General features: G+C 45.4%; 1 protein-coding gene across 1 annotated transcript in view; it reads right to left on the bottom strand.

The window, feature by feature from the left end:
* LOC146206869 (uncharacterized) overlaps positions 1–21,419 on the bottom strand; it is a 155,362-nt gene extending 133,943 nt beyond the window's left edge. The window contains exon 1 of the mRNA XM_084575857.1: positions 21,338–21,419. The gene's annotated coding sequence lies outside the window, so the exon portion shown is untranslated. The remainder of the gene's footprint in view (positions 1–21,337) is intronic.
* Between the last annotated feature and the right edge of the window lie 1,353 nt (positions 21,420–22,772).

Raw genomic sequence — 22,772 nt, 5'->3', positions numbered from 1 at the left:
ATCCCCCCCCCCCCCCCCCCCATCCTTCAACAAAGCTGTAGGTATACCTGATCGTCCCCAGCTGCTTTCCAACTTTTCATAGTTTCTAAAGCCTTTTTAACCTCGCTCTTCGTCACTGGCGGAATGTCTGACTGCTTTTCACTACTACCTATCACATTATTGTCCTGACTACTTCGGTTACTATAAAGATCAGTATAGAACTTCTCGGCTACGTTGACTATCCTGTCTATATTCGTGATGGCCTTGCCCGCCTTGTCCCTTAGCGTATACATCTGATGTTTGCCTATTTCCATTTTTTTTCTTGACCGCTTAAGGCTGCCTTCGTTCTTTAGAGCATGCACAATTTTCCCCATGTTATACTTCCTTACGTCGGCCACCTTACGCTTACTGATTAGCTTTGATATATCTGCCAGTTCTATCCTATCTGTTGGGTTGGGAGCTTGCAGACTTTGGCGTTTCTTAATCAAATCTTTCGTCTGTTTAGATAGTTTACCGGTGTCCTCTCTAACTATCCTACCGCCTACTGTCTTACTAAGTAATGGACAATGCTTCAAATAAATGTTCAGTTGTTTTAAAGGAGAATGTCATTTTCTCCTTCCTTAAATTTCCTTTATTAATAGGTTAGTTTTGAAAGAGAATGATTTTATCTTGTTTGCTGCTCTCTTCGCTTATGCAGAGTAAATATTTGTACCCGATGTGTTGATAAAAAATTGTTGCGTTGGTCGCGAAACTACATACTCTTTCAGCCGAGTGATATGCTCTGAACGTAATGCGTATGCGACTGAAGACTTGAACAAAATATTACGGCTGTCCATAGCACCGCCAGTATATCCTCATACGACCACCATGCAATCGCACTGAGAGGAACGCCAGCGCACGAAATTTTTCTGCGTTGTATACCTCATTGATCGCAAATACTAGACGCCAATTACGCGGTGTTTTTTGAACCGCAAGGAATGAAATGTTAGGACTTGCTGGTCGCAATTTATGTGGGTTGAGCGGGGAGTGGAGTGCGCGCTTTCGATGCTCGTGAACATTAGTAGCAGGTGGTGATCCAAACGATGTGCGGCGGGAGGTGGAAACAGACCCTATTGCGAAGGCCGCAAGAAGAACCGCGGTCTTCCTCGACACCGGCCGTGGCTGCGCATAGGTAATACCGTTTCTCTCCGTTCTATCAGAATCCGAGCGCTGGCATCGCGAGCAAACTTCAGCTTGGGTTGTAGGGAAGGTGTAATAAGAGTGTTCGTTTGAATCTTCCTTTTGGGATTCAACGTGCTGCCCACAAAACGTAATGACCGTCTACGAAGAAGTACCACCGTTCCTTCTTAGCGCCCAATAGTGCGCGCTACGATAAAGCCCCCCCCCCCCCCTTCCCCATGTAGACTAACGGAATTGACGAAATTCTGTCGAAGTATATGAACCACAGAGAATCTAACACGGAGCACGCAGTGCCGAACGACGTTTGCAGGAGAGTGCTCGGCCGGAGCTTTTCGCAGCAGCTGCAGCTGGGCAGATTCTGTCGCTCTCGCTCTAACCTCCTCCTTTACTTTACTCTATGCGCCTGCCCTTGCTGCATCCTGTTCATCATGCTACGGCTGCACCCCTTCGCTTTCTTCTTCGCCCTCTCTTCGCTATTACAGCACTCTCATCCTTCCCTGTGCTTCTATAGTCACTGAACCCACGAACGAGCTTTTGAGAGCTGCGCTCTAAAATGCATGCTTCTTGTTTTGATCACACATAATGGTACGCATGAAAGTCAGCATATTTGTTGGGGTCGCTAGGAGGAAGCGCCTACAACCCAACAAGCCAATTAAATTATGGCAAAGGGACGGAGAGAATTCTACCACTTGTGGTGCAGAGGATCAATAGTTTTGCTTCGGAGCTCGTACTGAAATGCTTTGGCACAAAGCAGGATGAAAGATCTTTCTAGCGTTTAGCGCCGTTCCCAACGTCTGTGTTGCTACGAAGTCAAATGTCGCCAAAATTATCCAGGGATCTCAATAAGCTCAGTGCACTTCTGCATAACATCACAGAAGACCAATGTACCAAAAAAGACTGCCGATTTCATCATATGGCAAGAAAAGGCCAGGGGTGAGCGACCTAACATTCATTCGAGCAAAGATGCTCTTCACGAGCATCTTCCTGCACCATCTAGTGCCTTACATGCATTGCCAGGCTGCCGGGTTTGTGCACTGAACAATCGAGAGCTTTAGTGGGTGGCGCACGTGAATCGAAAATACGCGCGCCCTGAGCGATGCATCCTCACCTTCTTGAGCAACAAGGGATATCACATCTTCACCAGCCGGACCCACTACAGGGAGAAGGGCTCTCCCATCTTTCTCCAATTGACCCGCTTCTGTGCATCCACTTGACCCCGGCGAACTTCTTAACCTCGTCCGCCCACCCAACTTTCTGCCGCCCCCTGCTTACCTTCCATTGGAAACCAATTTGTTACCCTAAGCGACCATGCCCATTTCTGCGTCTTGATTTTCCACTAGAATGTCGATAACTAGTCTTTGCTCTGACCCGCTCTGCACGCATCGTATTTCTTAACGTTATAACTACCACTTTCCGTTCCATAGCCCTTTGCGTTTTTTTGAACTGAAGTAGAACCCTTTTCGTTGATCTCCACGTTTCAGCCCCATAGGTGAGTACAGGTAAGATGCAACTATTATATACTATACTGATGAGCCTCTAAAAGAAACAGCGGATAGCGAAGCGCTGGAAATGGTAGGCGAATATGTATGCTTAGCACAGGCAGTAACCGCAGATCCCGACCATGAAAAGGAAATAGCTAGGAGAAACGGATTAGGATGGAGCGCATTTGGTAAGTACTCGCCGATCATGACTAGCAGCTTACCGGAACGGACATATGGGGAAAAAATTGAGCCGAGGGCAGGCTCTCGATTGAGGTAACCTGCTGACTGAACAAGGTGTTCGTGACCTGTGTGCGACAATTCAGGTCGACTGACCGACCGCACACTAACGACCCTTCGACTCGGTCAGTCTCTAATCCCTAATCCGTAATTTTGAAACTGACAGCCATATCCCAAAGGCGCAGCCTAGCTGTCCAAAAATTCAGACATTTAAGAGAATGTCTTAAAGTTTCAAAAACCACTTCAAAGTAATAGTCGATCGGCGTCCACAAAGGAACTGTGAATGGTGTGGGACTGCGCCTTATATGGCGTTCTTTCGCTAAAATGCTCTAGCCCATGCTCTTGGAAAGGCCCACCTGTTACTGAAGCAGCAGCGCGGCCATTCCTCCGCCAGCCTGAGAGCAACCCCAACGGATTGGACGTAGCTGTTGACGGAGCACCCTCTGTTCCAGCATACGCCTTCATGAGTGGCTGGCGAATATCAAAGACGGGATGAATCAGGAATAGAAAACATAAACAGCCCCTTGAACGAAACATCATAAAAGAAAACAGGAGGTTGTCTAAAAAACTAGAGGAATTTAAGTTCAGCATGAATGTCATGAGCAAAACATGAGGCAAACCATCGCCTAGAGAGGACGCACAAAACAAATAACAGCGTGAAAAAGAGAAACGAGTCCTTTCAAAAGAACTTAGCTGAATGCGAAATGAACCTAGCTGAATCCGAATAGTACACCGGAAATTCAAGTCGGAAATCAAAGGGGTCAAACAGGAGCCCAAAGAAAACATTTCCGATGTACTCAAGAAGCCTGTAGATGCCGTCGATGAAGCCATATCCAGTAGCGACGTAGATCTGTGCCACAATGTGTAATATTGCGGCACATGATTGTGCAGTGTCAAGTTCAAATGAGGCAAGCTTCTTGGGAAATCAGGCAGACCAACTAATAGCACGCTCGGTATCTCAACTGAATATGATGATGATGATTATTATTATCTGATATAAATACACTTGTGCCCAACTACCAAAAGAATGCTTCGGGATCATACAGATGCCCAAATGTTTAACTGGCGTGCGCAATAGCCGCCAGTGCTCCTGCGCCTCACGGTCTAGGCTTGGTGAGCCTTTGCTTATACTTGGACGTTTATCTGGTTCGCTCCTCTGTGACGCTCAGTTCTCACGCCCGTCAGTTAACGATTTGGGCGGCTGTACGTAAGCGTCAGGACGGCTGGAAAGTTGTCGCAGTCCGGCACGTAACACATTTGGTCGTCTCTTTGCCATTTTTTGAGCGAAATGCGACTCGATTCACGCTTGAGACACAAGTTATCATGGCTCTGCATTTTTTGTTTTCATATCCCATTTCACTAAATCGTCACCCACCACGCTCCTCTTTCTTCTCCTTTCTCAGTGCATAGTAGCAGGCCAGATAATAATCGTTTTGGCTCACCGCTCTGCCTTTACAATCAACAAACATCAGGCTTATTTGTGTGGAAGATATCTATAGTGGCTGCAAAGCAACCATAGTTTGCGGAAATAAACTAATAAAATTCCCATAAAGAAAGGTGTTAAGCAAGGAGAGACGATCTCCCCAGTACGTTTCACAGCTTTCTTAGAGGAAATACTCAGACTTGGAGTGAGAGCAGTTAAGGATAAGGGTTCATGGGGAATACCTTATTAACGTGTGATTCGCATATGATATTGCATTGCTAAGTATAACTCAGAGGACAAATTTCAAATAATAGTTGATTTCCTGGACAAAATCAGAAAGGTAGGTCTAGAAATTAATATGCAGAAGACGAAGGTAATGCCCAACAACCTCGGAAAGGAACAGCAGTTTACGTTAGGTAGCAAAGCACTGGAAGTAGTAGGCGAATATGTCTTCTTAGGACAGGTAGTAACCGCAGATCCGGACCATATGAAAGGGAAATAACAAGCAGAATAAGATTGGGATGGAGCGCATTTGGCAAGCACTCGCAGATTATGACTACCGGCTTACCGGTATCGCTCACGGAATAAGATTGGGATGGAGCGCATTTGGCAAGCACTCGCAGATTATGACTACCAGCTTACCGGTATCGCTCACGAGGAAAGTATACAACAGTTGCATCTTACCTGTACTCACCTATGGGGCTGAAACGTGGAGACTAACAATGAGGGTTCTACATAAGTTGAGGACAACGCAGTGGGCTTTGGAACTAAATATGATATTGGTAACATTAAGAGGGAAACGTGCATAGCGGGTCAGATAAATACCTCGATGTAATGGCATTCTAGTGGAAATAAGTAAGAAATAATTGGCATCGACAGGGCATGTAGTTCAAAGAGAGGACAACCGATGGTCGCTTAGGGTAACCAATTGGATTCCAAGGGAAGGTAAGCGTAGCATGGGGTAGTAAAAAATCTAGTGGGCAGGTAAGGTTAATACGTTCGCAGTGGTCAGGTGGAGGCAGCTAGCACAGGACAGGGTTGATTGTAGGAGTATGAAGGATGCCTTTGCCCTGCAGTGGGTATAATCCAGCTGATGATGATGATGAAGGTTGCTCTTGGTGGCGGAGGGGGGAGAGGGTCGCTATGCCGCCTGTAGTATGACCTACCGGAGTTGTCGGAATGGTCGAACGGACATTAAGAGAACGCATGAGGCGACATATAGCTCTTATAACGCAGAACAAACGCACTAAGTGCTTGGCGCATTACCTTCTGTTATTTTAAGAAGGAACAGAGTTATGTGCCCAAACACTGAAGGAATGAGTAGAGCACATTTTGCACGACACCGTGTCTAACTGTTTGTATTGCGTTTAGTAATGACATAATAGAATTGTCATGATGTGTCACCGCCCCGTCATCTGTATTCTGATCAAGAAGCTGACAGAGCCTTAAACGCCTAACTGGTTATGCAACGCCACGAGCTCCTTAACTCCACGTGGTGTTAAGGAGCACGCGATGTGAGTAGCAATGGATAATAAGCTCAAAAATTTCGCAGCTGCGGCGCCTGCAAGGTGGCTGATCGGCAAAGATCCGCACTTGAAAATATCCCTTCTGTTGCCTGGACCAGAGATATTAAACGACACAAGCGCAATCCCATCACTAGTTTGTTACAGCTAAGACTGGCGTTCTTTAATAAACTTTGTCATCACCACCTAACTAAGGGAACCACGCAAGTTCCGAGTCGAATACACTAGTCAATTCTATAAGACAGGACGATAACAAACGAAAACATATGTTCATTACGCATTAACATAACATCTCTGAAAGCTTGGTTAAGTTAGTCATTACCGAAAGGAGCGTTAAAAATATTTACAATCATACCTTCAGAATCGCTGGATTTTAAAAGTTTTGCGCCGTATTACAAACGAAACGGAACACCCAGTGTCGTGTAAACAAAATGAGAACACATGATTGCTTCGGTGCGGGATTGCGAACAAAGCCCATTAGATGATCCGCCGCATTCCGTGGGGCAAGTGCATTCTTTCACAACGCTAACAGCTCCCCTGAGCGGATTATAGAACACACCAATAACGGCATCACGAGTGGCACTCAGGTGGAGCCCCCAGTCGCCAAATGAGAGCATAGCGGCTGATATCACAAATGTTGTGGAGAAGGAAGCATTGATAATAGGTCCGTTAGATTCATCTGCACTACATGAACTGGTTCACGTGGTGCTGCACTTCGCCGTTCGTTTCAGCGGTGAAACATGGCGCCCTCTGCACAACGCCGTTCGTTTCAAAAAGTGCGGACGTCGTGCAGGTCGAGTTTACGTGAAGTTCAGCAAAACTGTTGACCACCATCAGTTCCGAAATTGTGCAGCTGCAGCCGCCGCATGGAAGCAGACGACAACTTGCGTGTTGTGATACCCGTGTTCGCCACGGAGATGCCGACGTACGTGTACTGTGCCAGTTATGTAAGCGCGTTTGTTATGATCCATTCATGATCGGTAAAGCTGTGTGCTCTTTGTGCCTGCACAGTTCACGGCTGGTCGACGCTTTATTGAGATTTGCTATTTGAAAATTCATCACCTTAATCGGAATGTTGGCGCTGGTTGATGCGAGTGGCAATATTCACAGCAAGCCGACAACATGGAGGCGGTCAGCTCGTATATTTCCCTGTGCATCGCATGTATTATTCATGAATAAATGAATATTATCGGTTGTGTATATGCCGCTCAGATCAACCGGCGCCATAACATCCCGAGCATGAAGATTTTGAAACAGCACATTGCAATAAGTATACATGTTGTCAATAAGTGCGTGTTTCACTTCAATTGCGGCAGCGGGCCACAAATTCACATACTCATGACTGAAGTGCATAATCAGCATGCATCACAGCGCATATGCGTGCGTTTAATTTTGCATGTTACTGTTGTGTGGGTTTTACGTCCCAAAGCGACTCAGGCTATGAGAGACGCCGTAGTGGAGGACTTTGGAAATTTCGAGAACCTGGGGTTCTTTTACGCGCACTGACATCGCAGAGCACACGGGCGCCTTGCTTTCCGCCTCCATCGAAAAGCGGCCGCCGCGGCCGGGATTTGATCCCGCATCCTTGGACACAGTATAGTCGAGCGCCTTAGCCATTGCACCACCACGGAGGTGCTCTTCTTATATGTGAAGTACATGTGCTAGCCGTTTCCTTGGCTATCTCGCGTTCTCGTTAGCAAGTGGAATAACTCGGTTATTAATTTAAACAGCGCGAACCAAAAGACACAGGACAAGATAAAAGGAAGCCACAGTACAAGCACTGACTCACAACCATTCCTAAGCCTTTACTTCGAAGCCCAGATAAAAACAAATATGAAGAAAACGAAACAATCACGTGAAACAACCCCTGGGTTCACCTGCTGCACAAACAGGCACTCAAAAAAGACATCTCTTTGCTTGAAAGAGCAAGACAAGTTTTGCTGACTCACTTATCGTCCGTTGAAATAAAATATGATTCAACTTTCTCACTCGTCATCTTTTCCTGGTGGCGATACAAAATCCAAGTTTGGTAAAACATAGGAGTACACTTCTTCTTCTTCTTCATTGTTTCACATGAATGGTAATGTGAGACCAGAAATGTTTTGTCCTTGCCACTTTCCAAGTTGTTTCGGTGTTCCAGTAGCCACTTGTTAATACAGCGTCCTGTTTGTCCTTTATAACAGGCTCCACAAGAGAGTGGAAGCCTGTACACAACACCAGCCTTGCATCCAACAAATGGGTCTCTATGTTTACCCCACTTTCTTGCTTCTTCAATTCTCTTTCCCTTTGAATAGTCGGGCAAATCCTCTTCATCTTGAGCGGGGCGGCCAATGCGACGTCAACACCATACCTCTTGCCTACATTTTTGAGGCCATGTGAAATTCTGTGCACATACGGTACCACCGCAACCTTCCTCTTGTTCTCACTTGTGCTGGGCAGGGATTTCTGTCTGAGCGTTCCATTAAGACTCTTCGGTTCCCGGCAACTGGCCTCATTAATAACCTACTCCCGATAACCGGGCTTTGCAATTCTTGTCAATTGTCTTTCAAAACGCTTGCCCATGCCGTGGTAGCAAGATTTCTTCAACGCATTTAATAAACATGTGTTGATCATCCCATTCTTCACTAATTTGGAATGCCCCGAATTGGAGCTTTGCAAGGGATTCACCGATCTCGGGTTGTATTCCCAACAAACATGATCCTCACCGAATTGAATCAATAAACCCAAAATCTGTAACCGATCATCAACTGTTTCTTCAAAAATAAATTCCAGCCCAGATCCATACTCAGTAAAAACATCCATAATGTCCCTCATTCGTAGATTGAATTCTTCACGGTCTGTGAATACTAAAACTTCGTCCACATACCTGAAGGTGGAATGATGTAGGCCCTTCAAGTTATCCTTCAGGTGTCTGTCCACGTACATTAAGAAGATGTCACTCAAGACCGGTGCAACACTCGACCCAATGCATACTCCAGCCTTCTGCGTATACAGATTGTTCTTCCAGCCTATGAAGGTGGACTTCAGGTAGAACCTCAAAAGTTCAACGAAACTTTCAACACTTACACTTGAGGCGTCAATGAAGTCACATTCATTATTGTCTTCAGTAATGCATGTTTGAACACGCTTAAGAAGGCAGTCATAGGGGAGGCTATAATATAAATCCTTGACATCCATGCTGAAGCCAACACATTTTCTTGGGTTGTGTTCTTTGAGGAATTCAACAAGGGCTTCATAGTTGGGTAGCCTTAGGGGGTCTGATAAAGTCAACGAGGAAAGGTGTGTCTGCAAATATTTGGACACCAGGTGCTGCCACGTGCTCTTCTCAGATACGATGGCTCTGAACGGAACGTCTCGTTCATGGGTTTTTGCCTAGAAGAATACTTCTAAATGTAATCGCTTGCATTGTTTCACCTGTTCACGTATCCGTTCCGCCCAAGATCACCAAGCAGAGCCATAGCCCTGTCTTTTACCATGGTTTCATAGGAAGCTTTTTGAAATTCTTCTCAACAGCAGCCTCCGCTTTTTCTTGAAACTGATTGTCAGAAAAAATAGTAAAATGCCCTTCTTTCTCTGATAGTATAACTCTGAGGTCTCTCGAGGCCACCCATTTGGTAATATAGTTAATAGGGCACAGTTTCCCCTTTAATCCTTCTTTTGTGTGCTCTAACACTTCAAGCACTCATGGATGCACCGCGACCTATCAGAATCTTGAACTCTATTTGCAATACAGCGTGACATGGTCACCTGTTCAGCCTCATCAACTCTAGGCTCAAAAGCATGCTTAGGAACCAGTTTCAGCATCTTATCAACATCTAGAGGCATCTCTTCATCTGCGAAATTCAATACCTTGCCTGGCTGATCTTCGTTCATCTTCTTTTTTTGTGGAAGCCGAGGTAAAACTACCTTCCAAAGAAATTCTGTCAATCGTTCACTCAGAGCACTCCACTCTGTGTACTTGTGACACACACGCTGCTTGTTATAAATGCACTCACACACGAGTCGTAGGCAAACCATGACGTGGCGGGCTTGCCTCCCCATCTCAGACACTATTATGCGGTAGAGTCTCCTGCAATGACCGGTGGACGGCCTCAGGAACCCAAAGGTCTTCCGGAATTCCGGAGGTACTGTGCCGAGCTTGAGGTACCAAGAGGCTTTTCTTGCTTGGCAGACACAAACGGCGATGGCAGGCGCTAGCGCCTCAGGTTCATTAAACGAAAGGTTCTGAAGTAAACACGAAGAGCCCGTTGCACAAGAAATATGGCTTACCAAGATGGCTTCCTTTTATCTTGTCCTGTGTCTTTTGGTTCGCGCTGTTTACATTAATAATGGTTGTTTACCAGCTTGCCCAACAAAGTATCTTCGAATAACTCAGGTCTTTTCTCCGTTTATTACGAGGCCCAAGCCATATGCATCGCGGCTGTTTAAGGGCTAAACTTTGTTGTCATGTACCATTTGAAAGTTCTTCAAGTTATTCGGGAAGTTGGCGTCAGTTGACGCGAGTTACACAGAGCCGGTCACAGCTTGTTCGTAACGCCAAGGCTAGCAGACGCCCGGCCGGCACTCAACCATTCGTTTAGGAAGCAGTCGATGCCGATGCTGCACTTGAACTGCCAGAACTGGCGCTGCACGCTTGCGGTACCGCCGCAGATTTTTACGGAACTGGTCCTGAGAGTGCAGCCGAATCGAACAGACCTAAAATTTACTTCCGCGCTCAGCGATAAAACTATCGCCGAATTGGTACTTCAGCAAGGAGTGCTTCTTTTTTGTTGTTCAACCCAGTGCCCCTCCGAATAAAGCAATGAGAGTTGCAGGAAAGACCGCATTTGACCCGGTATGTGGAGACGTCTGCACTAGTTTCTGCCAAAGCAACCGATGTGTCGAACTTTTTGTTACACCAAATCGTACTTCGGCACGCAGCCCCCCGAGTGGTCATCAGTGATTGGGATCGGCAGTTCACTACAGATATCGTGAAACAACTTTTACGGCTCTGTGGCTCCAAATACCGGCACTATACTCCCTACCACCCTAAGACAAACGGCCTTACCGAGCGTCCAAACCGGACTCTCATTAACATGATGTCAACGAACATCAAATCACAAGAACTGGGACGCCGTCTTGCCATTTATAACTCACGCTTATAGCACAGCTAAGCATGAAGTGACCGGATATTCTCCTTGTTTCCTTCTTTATGCTCGCTCACCATCAACGTTTCTGGACACCATTCTTCCATTCTCGGTGCACGATGACCCATCCGTGTCGCAACAGTTTTGTCTTGCTGAAGAAGCTCGTCATCTTGCTCGTTTGCGAACTATCGCCTCCCAAGACCGCACGAAGGTTCGGTATGATGCGGCTCATGCTGCAGTAACTTATGAACCCAGAGATTTGGTTTGGATTTGGGTGCCATTGCGACGCCGCGGACTGCACCAGAAGTTTAAGTGAAGTAGCTTACGTTATCGCTAAAGTTACATAGACAAATCGATGCTCGCGGACAACTCAGCTGGCTCATGTGGCACCACTGAAACGCTGCTATTCCCAATCTGTTTTCGCTCGAGGACAAGCTTCATCTGGCCCGGGCGAAACTGTTTCGTCAATTAGGCTGCGCGGCGCGGTGTTGCGCATGTGCAACAGAACGACCAAGTGGACGGTGCGCATGTGAAAGAGGAGGACGAAATGGCGGCGCGCCGACTCGTTCGGGGACAAGCTTTACTGCGACTGTGCTTGAGACTGTACGTAACTTTCATGCATTATATTTTGTAAATATTAAACCCATTTCCCCGTAACAATATAACAATATATATATATATATATATATATATATATAAGATGCGGTAGAGGCGCACAAACGAAAACAATGGTTTATTTCTGACGTTTTTCAGGACTGGCCCCGGCCGAAACGTCGGAAATAAACCATTGTTTTCGTTTGTCAATACATTAGATTTGCTCTTTTCTAAAAACTGATCTTTTAAAAAACGTAGTAGCCACGCCTGGAATTAGTGACCATGAAGTGGTAGCAGCAACAGTCGTGTGCAAACGAGTAGAAGTGCCGAAGAAATCTCGTAGAAAGGTTTATATGTATGAAAAAGGTAACTATGATGCTCTAATTAGAGAAGATTCATTTTTTTGCGGTTTTCTTAGAGAACTCCGTTTCCTGTGATGTAAACGAACTGTGGACAAACTTGAAAAATAAGCATATGTCTCTCATTGATCAGTTTATTCCCGGAAGGCTGATCTCACCTAATAAAGGAGCGAATAAACCATGGATCAATAAAATATTACGTGTAGCAATTAGAAAGAAAGCTCAGGTTTTTAAAAGGTTTTGTGAAACAAATAACCCATCTGTGTACGCATGAATGATAATCCTGACTGCTAACCTTAGGAGCGAATTAAAAGCGCTTTAAGCTATTCTCGTTAGCAGACAACCGAAGTGTGGCGCTTTATTAAATGCAACAAAAAGGATGCTGTTGGTATTCCTGCCATCAAGGATGGTAAACATTTACTGAAAGACGACGTAGCACGAGCAGAGTGTTTCAATGTATATTTTCATTCCGTCTTCTCGGCTTGGCGCTCAGACGTAATTATGAAACAGCAGGAATCGCTGAATGCAATGACAGATATGGTTATAACCGAACAAGGTGTCAAATCATTGCTACATAACATAAATGCGCATTCCGCACCAGGTCCTGACGGCAATACCAACTATATTCTAAAGCACTGTGCAGAACATATTAGTTCATTTTTGGTTACTTTATTCAACAAGTCACTACAGACCGCAAAACTACCCAAAGATTGAAAAATAGCTAATATCCCACCAGTTCACAAAAAAGGTGATCGCAGCCAGGTCTCCAATTACCGCCCCATATCTTTGACATCTATTCGCTGCAAAACTCTAGAGCACATAATCTATTCTGGACTTGCAAAACAGTTTTTTCACACCACCGCAGCACGGTTTTCGATCAGGGCTGTCATGTGCAACGCAGGGGAGTTTATCCATGACATTGCATCTGGTATAAACAACCGTTTTCAGATAGACGCCATATTTCTAGATTTTAAAAAGGCTTTTGATGTTGTGCCGCACCACCTTCTTCTGCAAAAAATATCTTGCCTTCCTGACTAGCTGTTTGGTTGGCTGCAGGATTATTTAAGCGCACGCCAGCAGCAGGGTGTAATCAATGGTGCGTCATCATCACCTGCGGATGTTTTATCTGGAGTGCCACAGGGTCTGTGCTCGGACCATTACTGTTCCTGACATTCATCAAGGATATATCTATCGGCCTCAGGTCCACTGTATGCTAACGATTGCGTTTTGTATTCCCGTATTACAGGCTGACCTTGACGAAGTCTGTGCCTGGTGCTTGAAGTGGGGCATGGCATTGAATGTATCAAAGTGTTTCCATGTGCAATTTACAAAAAAAAAAGAAAATTCTTGGATCGTACCGTTTAAACCACGATACTATTCAAACTGTAGATAAGGTTAAATATCTTGGTGTTACACTCACAGCATCACTAGACTGGACAGCCCACGTCGACATGATAACGCCCAAAGCTTCTCGTCTTTTTTTTTCCAGCGGAATTTTAAAAGCTCTCCCCAGGTACTAAAAGAAACACTATATTTAACTAATGTCAGGCCTGTATTAGAATATGCTTGTGTAGCATGGGACCCTTTCACGGGTGCCCTCATTGACAAGTTAGATAGGGTACAGAAACGCGCTGCAAGGTTTGTGACTGGCAAATATAATTTTCGTATCAAGAGCTCTGAACTACGCGACCGTATTGGGTGGAAGACTTTAGCAACCCGAAGAAAAATCTGCAGGCTGAAGTTCTTGTACAGCATTTACAATGATTGTAGCGGTAATAATAAGAAAACTTATCTAAATCAGCCATATTACATTTCGGAGAGATTAGACAACACAAAAAAGATTAAGAGTTATCAATGCCGCATTAATGTATTTAAGTATTTGTTTTTCCCTAACACAATTCTGGACTGCAATAAGCTTCCGAATGATGTAGTTTGTGCACCTGACTTCCAAAGTGCTGTTGAAATGATGTGATATATTTCTTCCAGACCTCGTGCGTTTACCAGCGCTGTGTTGATGTATGTTATGTTATCACTTATACTACTTGTGAATTCATTTAGTGTTCTATTGGTGTGTTGTGTTACCTTGCTAACAAGTTCCCCGATATCTTCTTTGCATGTGTTATTTTATGTATTTGTATCCCCTCCCCCCACAATAATGCCTCATGGGAGCTGTAGGTACTTACAATAAATACATAAATAAATTGCGCGATGTCAGTGCACGTTAAAAAATCCCAGGTGATTGAAATTTCCGGAGCCCTCCACTACGGCGTCTCTCGTAGCCTGAGTCGCTTTGGGACGTTAAACCTCATAAACTAAACTAAGCTAACGTATACATAAATGATATATCAGTGGTAGTACATTAAGCTGCTCGATATTATTATTCACCGCCACCTGTATGCACTAAATTATGCATTGTTCACAAAAGCTAAGACTCGGTAGTTCTCTTTCAGCTTGTAACTCAAAAGAATCATGTTATTGCAAAAACTTTTGCAAGTGCGCAAAACCCATTAACCTATACTCACAGTGTACAATAGCTAACTACCGTGCTATATTTCCCGTATGTCTTCTGTTGCAAATAATGTCTTCGTGGTGACAGTCAACCAGTGCTGGGGTTGAATGTCCCACATGCTGCATAAAATGCGTCACTTCACGTGGCGCTCCATCTGCAGCCTGCTTCGAACTGGGGAAGGGACAGAGGATGACCGGAAGCTGGGGTACTGTGCGGGTGCTCCAGCCTGGGTATATCTGCCGCAATGGCGTCCGTGTACAAGAAAATAGCCGGCAGGGGTGAGTGCGCGCGCTTGACGGCTCATTGGTTGCCGCCATGGACCATTGGATGCCCAGGGGCGTATCCACGCCGCATGTGTCATAAGAATGAGAGCCCACCGTGAAAAACTAACCAGCCGTGTTCCTCAAAACAAACGCAGCAAAGAGTCAAGACGAATAGCCCAGTAACGGGTTGACTCGTGTGCCAAGAGCACGCAGCAACCATGCAAAAATCGTTTCTTTGTTCCGACACGCTAGGTCAGTTCAGTTCAGTCCTTCAGTCGTGTCCGACTCTTCGTGACCCTATGGACCATATCACGCTACGCTTTTCGGTCTCTCACTATATTCTTAACATCACATAACTTCATCTGCAGCGCCTCGAGGATGCCATCTAACCATCGCGTTCGCTGCCTACCCTTTTCCGGTGACCCTCAACCTTTCCCAACATCAAATCTTTCTCTAGCGATTCTTCTCTTCTCATCAGACGACCAAAGTAGCTGAGCTTTAACTTTAGAATTTGACCCTCCAATGAGCAGTCAGAGTTTATGGTCGACAATATCGACTGATTTCATCTTCTGGCCGTCCAAGGAACTCTCAAGAGTTTCCGCCAGCACCACAATTCAAACGCGTCAATTCTTCGGCGGTCAGCCTTCTTCACAGTCTAACTCTCGCATCCATACATCACAACCGGAAAGACGAGTTATACGGATCTTGGTTGGCAGTGTAATGTCTCTGCTCTTTATTAGGCGGTCAAGGCTAGCCATGGCTCTCTTTCCCAGAAGCAGGCGTCTCCTAATTTCATGGCTGCAGTCTCTTTCCGCGGTAATCTTGGATCCCAATAAGAGAAAATCTGTCACAGCTTCCACTTCTTGTCCCTTGATGCTCCAGGACTTGATAGGGCAAGACGCCATGATCGTTGTCTTTTTAATGTTCAGTTTAAGCCCAAACTCTCTTCTTGTACGCGCATCAGAAGTCTCTTGAGTTCCACTTCACTTTCTGCCATTAAAGTGGTATCATCCGCATATCTAAGGTTGTTGATACGTTTCCCAGCAATCTTCACTCCAGCTGAAGACTCGTCCAACCGGCCTTCCTCATGATGGACTTGGCATATAGGTTAAATAGGCAGGGCGACAGTATGAAGCTCTGTCTCACTCCTTTCTCACTCGGAAACCAATCAGTAAGACCGTGCCCAGTTCTGACTGCGGCATCTTGCCCTTCATACAGGTTCCTGAGGAGACAGATGAGGTGAATTGGAACTCCCATCTCTTGGAGAACTTTCCACAATCTGCTGGGATCTACACAGTAAAAAGCTTTCGCATAATCAATAAAGCAGAAGTAGATGGGTTTCTGGAACTCTCTTCCTTTTTCCATGATCCAGCGAACGTTGGCAATCTGGTCTCAAGTTATTCTGCCCTTGCGAAACCCAGCTTGCACGTCCGGAAGCTCGCGATCCACATACTGCTGCAGCCTGCCTTGGAGGATTTTCAACATCACCTTGCTAGCATGCGAAATAAGCGCGATCGTGCGGTAGTTGAACAATCTTTGGCACTGCCTTTCTTTGGAATGAGGATGTAAACTGACTTCCTCCAATCCTGTGGCCACTGCAGGGTTGTCCACATTTGCTGACATAATGTATACAGAACGTTAACAGCGTCGTCATGGTTGAGGTTTTGAAGCAACTCAGCTGGAATGCCATCAAATCCGCTAGCTTTGTTCTTAGCAAGGCTGGCTAAGGCCTATTCAACTTCACTCTTCAGGATGCCCGGCTAGAGATCAGTAATCACAACCGCCTTATGTTGGGTTTGCACATCCGGGTCCTTCTTGTACAGTTCTTCTGTGTATTCCTGCCACCTCTTCTTTATCTCTGAGGTTTAACTGAGGTCCCTGCCTTGTTGGTCCTTTATCAAGCCCAGCTTAGCACAGAAACTTCCATTGATATTTTTGATTGTCTTATACAGAGCTCTTGTGTTCCTCAATTGGCTGTTGTCCTCAACTGCTTGGCACTGTATGTTCAGGAAGGCATTCTTATCTCTTCTTGCTATTTTCTCAAAATCCGCATTGAGAACCTTGTATCTTTCTCTTTCCCCCATAACTTTTGCCATCCTCCTTTCCTCAGCTATTTGTAAAGCCTCTTCAGATAACCAGTTTGCTTTCTTGAATTTCTTTTGCTTTGGAACTACCTTAGTAGCAACTTCTTGCATTATATCACGAACATCAGTCCACATCACTTCAGGCTCTCTGTTTTCTAGATCTAATTATTGAAATCAATTCCTCACTTCCACAGCATATTCTGATGGAATTTGATCCAGATCATACCTGAAAGGCCTTCTAGGTTTCTGCGTTTTCCTCAATGGAAGCTTAAATTTGTCAACAAGAAGCTGATGATCGGTGCCACAATCGGCCCCAGGCCTTGTTTTTACTGCTTATAGCACCTCTCCATCTCTGCCGGCAAAGAATATAATCAATCTGATTCCTGTACAGACCGTCCGGTGAAGTCCATGTGTACAGGCGCCTCTTGTGCTGTTGAAAATGAGTATTAGCTATGGTCAGGTTGTTTTCTTGACAAAACTCTACTATCCTCTGCCCAGCTTCATTAGGCTCGCCAAGACCGAACTTGCCTGTAATGCCGGATATTTCTTCACTCGCCACCTTAGTATTCCAGTCTCCTATGAGAAAAAGGACGTCTGATGATGGAGTGCGGTCTAAAAGGCATTGCAGGTCAGCATAAAATCTCTCAACGTCAGCTTCTTCAGCAGTAGTGGTTGGTGCATATATTTGGATAACTGTTATGTTGAAAGGGTGACCTTGGATTCGAAGTGAAATAATTCGGTCGTTTTTGGAGTTGTACCCTAGCACTGCTTTGCCCATTCTTCTGTTTACTATGAGAGCGACCCCATTCCTTCTCCTGGATTCGTGCCCACAATAAAAGACATAATGGTTGCCGGAATTACATTCTCCCATTCTGGTCCACTTGAGCTCGCTGATACCCAAAATATCAATGTTCAATCTGTCCATTTCACGCTTGACGACATCCAGTTCACCTTGCGTCATAGATCTTACATTCCATGTTGCTATGTGATATTTCTCCTTGCAACATCGGACTTTCCGGTAGCTTCCCGGCACATCCACAACTGAGCGTCCTTTTGGCTTTAGCCCAGCCGCTTCATTCGTCCTGGAGCTACTAGGAATCGCCCTTTGTTCATCCCCAGTAGCATGTGGGACGCCTTCCAACCTGGGGGGCTCATCTTCCGGCGCCATATTCTTAATGCAATTGTGACTGGTTATAGGGTCTTCTTGGCAGGGAATACTGGAGTGGGTTGCCATTACCTTCTCCAGTGAATCACATTTTGTTCGAACTATCTGCCGTGACCTGTCTATCTTGGGTGGCACTACACAGCAAAGCTCACGACTTCTTCGAGTTTCGGAAGCCCCTTCGCCACGACAAGGCAGTGATCCATGAAGGGGACACGCTAGGTCAGCAGTTACTAATTAAAGAAAACGAGGCTTAATCATTAATTCAATCCAACGCTTCATTGACAAGCTGCTCTAAAACGGCCGATGTACAAATTCATAGATTTTGTTGCGTTGTGGTAATATCACCTAGCGTCAATTTTCAACACCTGCTGCGAGCGCATTTATTGGAGTGCCACGGGTGCGAGGATGTCTAGATAAAACCTGCAAATTACGAGCGCTGCGACGGAGAACAACAACGAGAGAGTAATTTGCAATCATGTACCAACTAGCTCAACTTTCCGTATTACTAGATAAAACCATGTTCAGGTGATAGTGTGACAACTGAAGAGCCCCTAAATACTATGGGCGTATGAAGGGTGTTCTCTCTTCAACCCGAATCTAATACCAGTAGTGTAGCTAAAAACCGAATCGCAAGTGCGAATATGATATTGGTACTAATATAAAACAAGCATCGCGCGATACATACAGCTAGGCGGCACGTTATGGAAAGACAGCGACACTTAGCTGCCCAAAGGGGTCGCGACTCCAAGCTGTTTGTCCATCAAGATATACATATAAAAAATCAACTCAACGAGAGCCACACCTCAGGATATATGAGCCTGCATCAAGACTTGGAAAACATTACCGAGCAATGGCGCCCAGTCCAGCACTATGAACGCTGCACTGTGACGACAGCAGCATGATATGCGGTGTATGAACCATTTGTGGAGCACCCGCCTTTCAAAAAAGTACTACGGCAGCTCTTACTAGTTGACAATATGCTATATTCACATCGCGTAATTTTCAACCTACCGAATTTGATTAATCGAATAGGAGGGCGTCCAATAAAATGTTTGCTATTTTCAATTACTCTCACACCCCTTTGAAATACGCATCACAATCGAATACGGGCGAAGCTTTGCATCGAGCAAGCCGGTATATGGAGGCCTTCGATTGCATTGACTTTTGTAGAAGACGGTTCTTCATTGTTTGGCTGAGGGGGGAGGGGGGGGGTGGCAATTCTCCAAGCTTTCAGGTAATTCTTAATAATTGCGAATGCAAGGCTCACCCCGCCGCTAAAGATCTTTGAATTAATTTTTCGTTTATATGTACCACTTGTTTACATTCTAATCTCCTCCCTGATTCTCCGCGCCACCTCTTGGCGCCTTAGTACAAGCACTAATGTTATCTAGCCTTTTTTCTCTAAATAACAGCGCTGGGAACGAGACGACACACAGAGAGCGAAGAAACACAGGCGCTTCGCTCTTCGTGTTTCGTCTCGTGCCGAGCGCTGTTATTTAGACATGCAATACCGACATCTCGCTCTCTTTTCTCTCCCGTCCTCGTGAATGCAAGGGGAATTCTCAACCCACACGTTAAGTCGGAACATGGGTGTCCACAGAAAAGGAGAGCAGGCAAGAGCTCGACAACGGTCGTAAACGCTTTCGCGTAAGTCCGTCCTGTTTACTGCTTCGTTAAAATGTATGCTTAAACTGTATACATGACACCACGTATAAGCAAAGAAATGCCCAGCTAGACACTATTCTTTTTTGATGAGGCGAAAGTGTGGGGTCTTCCTCTTGGAACACACCTGCACGGAAACTAGCGATTGCAGAAGAATAAAAAAAAAGACTAATCATCCAAAGCAGTGTTTCCGTGCACTTGGGAAATGACGGCTCCCCACACGGAAGCAGCGTTAACAAAAACTTCAGCCACGATCTTTGCGGGGAAATGAGGCACGTGGCGTCGCACAAGCGAGACCGTCCAGGAGTCGCGTAACGCTAACTTGGCATATCTTGTCCAAGCTTGGCTGAAAACTTTGAACATGAGGCCTGATTATTGACAGCAGCTTTTGACAAATAAAAGTACAGGTGACGCAAGTTTTCTGCCCTCTCGTAACGAGCAAACAACAAAAAGTGAGGGAAAAAAGGAGTCAGCAAAAACTCAAAACGACGTTGCATTCATTCTGCGCTGAAAGTATTTTCCGCCAGCCGGACAAGATTGGACTGGAAAATGTTTTCAGGTGCTGAGCGAAACGTTGGCACTACTGCGTAGGCGATTAAAAAACGCCACACTGGGCACTCGAGCTATGGCGGTGCCATGCAAGAAAGGAATCAGGTGAGAACCAACGTGGAAGACCCCTGCAATCTGCAGTCCTCGCGTCACAAAACATTGTGATTGGTCAGCAAGTCGGCAACCGTAAGCCTAGCTATCACCAAGTGTCGGCACGGAGCGAACCCACAAATCATTGCCACTGTAGTGTTACAAATGTAAGAGAGAGAGAGCAAAAATTGTTAGATGGCAACGTGACAGTTGCTAAAAATCCAGCAAGAAGCCAAAGGTAAGTAAATTGCTTTTTTTTTCAAGCACTTGTTTTCAACATAATTTGGGTATATAATGTATTTATCGGCCACTGTATTATCTGAAGAGAATAGAAACTGCTCTCAAATCATTTTTTCTTGCAGGTAACTACGAAGAACATATAGGAGCGAATAATATATGTTGTCCCGTTTTTATTGCCATAATTTAAAGGGGCGCGCGTATATTTCGCACAGCGTCAAGCCTTGCGCGCCGACAAAGGACGAGCTACGAATACATCACTCCTCTGTAAACATGCAAATAATGAACTACGTGTACCCGAAGGACTATGAAGTCGCTACTAAAATTCTCAGCAAAACTAAAGGAACTATATTACCTTTATGGAAAGATGATCGGCTCGCCGATGTGGGAACAGTAAAACGTTTATGCAGTACAATATATACAACACAACAAGCTTTAAATTTGCACTATTATTCACTTAAGAAGCTCAAAATGGTAGTTATCGGTAGCGACATGAGTATTTAACTACAGAATAGCTACCATTTCAGATGTAACTTTGTACGGCTATTTCTCTAGGGCAAAATGCGGAGAAGGCTTTTCTCCTGACACACAAGCGAAGATTACAAAGAAACTTGTACGTGGTGCCATGTGGGGTACTCGTAAAGGTAGGTCACTAGTTAATAAAAGGGAGCCTTCAACTACTGCACTAAACCACTGCCGCGCAAGTAATGGAGAAAACTGCCAAGCTAGCCGATTGGGATCAGTCACAGTGGCCTATCTAACCATGACGCGATAACGCCAAGATTTGTCTGAAACTGTGACACGGGGGATATCGTCGGAGCATCATCACAGCTGTTACTCCAATTTAACAGCGCGTCCTGTCGTCGGGGGCACTCACGTGTTGGCGGACGACGTGGCTCCGGAGCAGTCCCGATCCGTAGTGGCCGCCGCTGCAACGCTCGGCTGCGCAGCGCGGCCCACTTGCCGCGGGAGGCGCCGCCAGCTGACCTCGCGGCCGGCGTTTTCCTCAGCGGAGGTCAGCGCGGCTGCCAATCACCCCGCCGTGGGACCAACGCAGATGGCAGAGAACACCCAACCGAGGAAGAAAATGCAGTTCTACTACAGCTGCTCCTAAAGCTGAATAAGGTCATCCCGAAAGTTCTGGGCTTCCTGCAGACGTTGCAGCGGTGGGCACCGATGCTCCCTGACATAGTAATCTGCAGTGGGCACTAGCGACAAGTGCCCTTTAAGTAGGCGACTGCAGGCGCCTGATCAAGTGCGGATAAGAAAGGTAAACCAGTTATGGCAAATAATACTCTCAGCTATAAACGGCGATAATTATTTTTTTCACATACCATTATTGTATAAACGATGTGCCTTGCGGACGAGTTGTGAGCGTACCCACTGCTCAAATGTTTTGTCAGCCTATTTCTCGCTCTGGCATTTCATTAAACTGCGAGGAATTGGAAAACTCAACTACATATGCGCAGCAAAAAAATTACTGCATGCTTCAATGCTGATCATGCCTATTTGAATTTTATATTCACAATTGGTGTGCTTATCTCTACAGTAGCCAAAGTAGTCAGGACCGTAATGAGATTGGCAGTAGGGAAAAACAGTCAGACGTTCCACCAGTGACGAAGGACGTGGTCAAGAAAGCATTAGAAACTATAAAAAGGGGGAAATCAGCTCGAGATGATAAGATAACTACAGATTTGTTAAAGGACGGCGGGGATATCGTGCTAGAAAAACTGGCAACCCTGTATACGCAGCGCCTGGTGTCATCGACGGTACCGGAACCATGGAAATATGCAAATATTATCCTCATTCATAAGAAATGGGACTCTAAGGACCTTAAAAATTGCAGACCAATCAGCTTACTGTCTTTTACGTATAAGGTATTTACTAAGGTAATCGCTAATAGAACCAGGACAACCTTAGACTGCAATCAAGGAAAGGATCAAGCAGGTTTTCAGAAACGGTACTCTACTATTGATCATATCCATACCATCAACCAGGTGATAGAAAAATTATTGGAGTATACAACAGTTGCATCTTACCTGTACTCCCCTATAGGGCTGAAACGTGGAGGCTAACCAAGAGGGTTCTACTTAAGTTGAGGACAACTCAGAGGGCTATGGAACGAAAAATGGTAGGGGTAACATTAAGAGATAGGAAGCGTGCAGAGTGGGTCAGAGAAATAACTCAAGTTACTGACATTCTAGTGGAAATTAAGAAGAAATGGGCATGGGCAGGACATGTAGTGCGAAGAGAGGATAACCGATGGTCGCTTAGGGTAACAAATTGGATTCAAAGGGATGGAAAGCGTAGCA

This window comes from Amblyomma maculatum, chromosome 1 (genome assembly GCF_055883805.1).
Source record: "Amblyomma maculatum isolate TAMU_Amacu chromosome 1, ASM5588380v1, whole genome shotgun sequence".
In the NCBI taxonomy this organism is placed as follows: domain Eukaryota; kingdom Metazoa; phylum Arthropoda; class Arachnida; order Ixodida; family Ixodidae; genus Amblyomma; species Amblyomma maculatum.
This window is presented reverse-complemented; position numbering and strand designations above follow the sequence as displayed.